The following is a 3,360-nucleotide window of genomic DNA, read 5'->3' on the forward strand; positions in this document are numbered from 1 at the left end:
TGCTATAAAAGAATGTATTTTATAAAGATCGTGAAATCCAAAAGCGTCTCTGACCACAAGCAGCCTGAGAGGCAGATGTCTATTCAAACTCCGAAATTCCTGAAGGAGGCAGGATAACCATTGGCATTTAGCTTATGAATAGACGCACCCAGCACGATGATCCCCGCCATCCCGGGAAGACGGAAGACGCCTAAGAGCGATCATTGCCCTGTTGATAACATCTGCCCTGTTGATAACATCGAACAAGATAGCCGAAGTCACCAGAAAGATACATGTGAATACACGACTTCCCCGGACTTGATCAACACCGGCTATCGACCAGGAAATGGCGATTGTCCAGCTCTGCACAGTGAAAGAAACAGCTATGAATATGCAGAGTTACAAAAGAAATTGGGACTCCTCTTCCTCGGGCATAATAAACTGTATAAAACAACCCCGCAAGAAGCAGCTCTCGTGAACAGGGAAGGGTCCAATGCGATAGAGGTCAGATCCAGGTTCACCCAGTGCCGAACCCGGGCTCGACACTGTCTCTTTGGCTGTGGTGGTTTTGAGGACCGTATTTTGGTTGCGGAAAAAGATAAATAAAATCTTTTCTCATTTTTGATAATTTGGCTTCTCGATTGATCATTTATAACAGTTTCTTTACATTGTCAGTGGAAAAGGAAAGGTTGTGGGGTGAGGAGAAGTGTTCTGAAGGGTTTCTTTTGATTCCTACTACTTTTTTGCCTTTTAGTTACTGTTAATAAAATTTTCTTTACACCCTTTTAAAGTTTTGAGCCTGTTTTGCCTTTCTCCTAATCCTATCTCACAGCAGGAAGTGAGTGCACTGGTGATTGGCCAGCACCGAACCTGCCACAGTCTTTAGTGCATTGGCCAGGAAATCTCAAAATTGGTGAAATTTCAGATTTGCGAACCAAAAACACTACACGAAATTGGTATTTCTGCCTGGTTTTTAACTGAAACCACCACAGTACCAATTTTTAGTTTACTGTATTTCCTTTCTTAACTGTGGAGGGGGGCAATCTAAACATGCTGTAACATATATGCATACCCATGACTTCAACAAATCTATTTGGTGTGAATCAGCTGAAACATCAGTCTATATCCTTAAAGGAGAAAGCCCTGAAACTACAAATTTCTTGTGACACATGCTATTCTGTTTATCAATAACTGTGCCAGCCACTCTAAAGCTATATGAACAGTACACAATATAAGGAATAATAACCCAATCCAGAAAACACAGAAGCATGTTCTGGTTTCTTCCATAGAATTACTCATATGCTTCTTATGTTAAATACAGTATGGGATTTCTTAGACTGAAAATATTTTGGTTTCAGGCTCCAATTAGCCCTAGCATAAGAAGAAGGTGTCAGAACAAATACATGTCTTTCAAATAATCTGCATGTAAATAACAATTTAAAAACACATTGGCACTGTGCCTTGTTTATTCAATTTTAACAGCAAAAACCCCTCTTCTCCCCTCACCTCTGTGTAGTTCATTTGTGTGCCCCCTAGGCAAGTCTGCCCATGAAGCACCATTCTTGCAGCATGGCCCCTAAAAGCCAGTGAGTTTCTGTGCTCCTTTTTCAGAACAAAGCACCACGATATGACAGCATTTTCATGAATCAGATTACAGCCCCAGCAAAGGATATGCAGAATTAGATCTCCAGCTGAAGGGAACAATTGGAAACACCTAATTTTGTTAAAATATGTTAAAGAAAAGTCAGCATTAGAAAAATGTGGGATCTTATACCAGTAACTTTATGAAGAAAAAATTTCCCTTTAGCCAGTATAGTTTCTCTAAGCATGTTAGCATACAAATTTAAACAGCAGCAACAAATACTACTGAAATTATTAAAACTTCTCCAGGGGCAGTGCCTCTGGGATAACATATTTAAGAAGGGAAGAAAAATTGTGAAATAACAGCAGCTGGGAGAGCAGGGTGAGAATATGTGAGAGGAACAACTGCAGACACCCAGGTCAGTGCAGAAGGAGGGACAGGAGGTGCTTCAGGTGCCAGAGCTGAGATTCCCCTGCAGCCTGTGGTGCAGCCCATGGTGAGGCAGGTGTGCTCCTGCAGTCCGTGGGGGAGCAGAGATCCACCTGCAGCCCCTGAAGGAGCCCATGCTGGAGCAGGCTGTGCCAGAAGGACTGACCTCGTGGAAAGGGACCCACATTGGAGTAGGGGAAGAGTCCTCCCCTGAGGAAGAAGGAGCAGCAGAGAGAATGTGTGAACTGACTGCAGCCCCATTCCCTGTCCCCTTGCACTGATGAGGGGGAGGAGGTAAAGAATTTGGGTTTAAAGTTAGGCCCAGAAAGAAAGGAAGGGTTAGGCGAAGGTGTTTTAAGATTTAGTTTTTATTTTCTTGCTATCCTAATTTGATTTGATTGATAATAAATGAAGTTAGTTTCCCCAAGTTGAGTTGTTTTGCCCATGACGGTATTTGGTGAGTGATCTCCCCCTGACCTTATCTCCACCCATGAGTCTTTCATTATATTTTCTCTCCCATGTCCACTTGAAGAGTGGAGTGATAGAGTGGCTTGGTGGGCATCTGTTCAGCCAGGGTCAACCCATAACACCTTGGCAAAAGCTTTAAGACCCAGTTGTGCTGGAAGAGCACCAAAATTATAAAACTCAGCACATATGGGTGTGAGGAGTCCATGCATGTTCACAGCAAGCTGGCAACATGCAGTGGCTCAGCCTTCCTTTCCCACAACAATCCATTGGCAGAATCTGACAAGGAGCAGCCTGGGACACTAGGCTGAGGCAGTGCCACCTCCAGGGGCCAGATCTCCACCCGAGCAGGAGACATAGCTGACCGCCACTGGTGCTGTGGTTCCACCGCTGTACCTGAAAATTGGCTCCCTCCCCATTGCCTCTAGCCTCAGCTCTGTAGTGCTTCACTGCCTCTTTCAACCTTTCAGCAGGCTAACTCTGGGCAGAGGAGGCCTGCCTGGGATTGTGGGCCTCAGCACTGCTGCAGTTCCTGCAAACCACCTGCCATCACTCTTCTCCTCATGAGATGGGGACAGACCTCCTTGCCTCACCACATCCCCTGCTTGCCCAACTCCCAACACCCCAGCTGAGAGGGCTTGCAGTCCAGGCTAGTCAGCCACTGCAGCCATCTTTGTTACAAAACCTTGGACAGCTCTGGTGGCGATGGGCTGCAATCCCACGACTGGCTATCACCTGCCAGGCACAGCCCCCTGCACACCACTTACACCCTTCGGGTCATTGTACCCCCATGTTAGAGACCCTTACCCTAGGATTTACATGCTGCACCTCCCTTTCTAGTTTCAGATCTTTTAATGGTACAAATTATTTCCTCAACAGGCCACCAAACTCTCAAAGAAATCGGA

Source organism: Geospiza fortis, unplaced genomic scaffold, assembly GCF_000277835.1.
Source record: "Geospiza fortis unplaced genomic scaffold, GeoFor_1.0 scaffold588, whole genome shotgun sequence".
Taxonomy (NCBI): Eukaryota; Metazoa; Chordata; class Aves; order Passeriformes; family Thraupidae; genus Geospiza; species Geospiza fortis.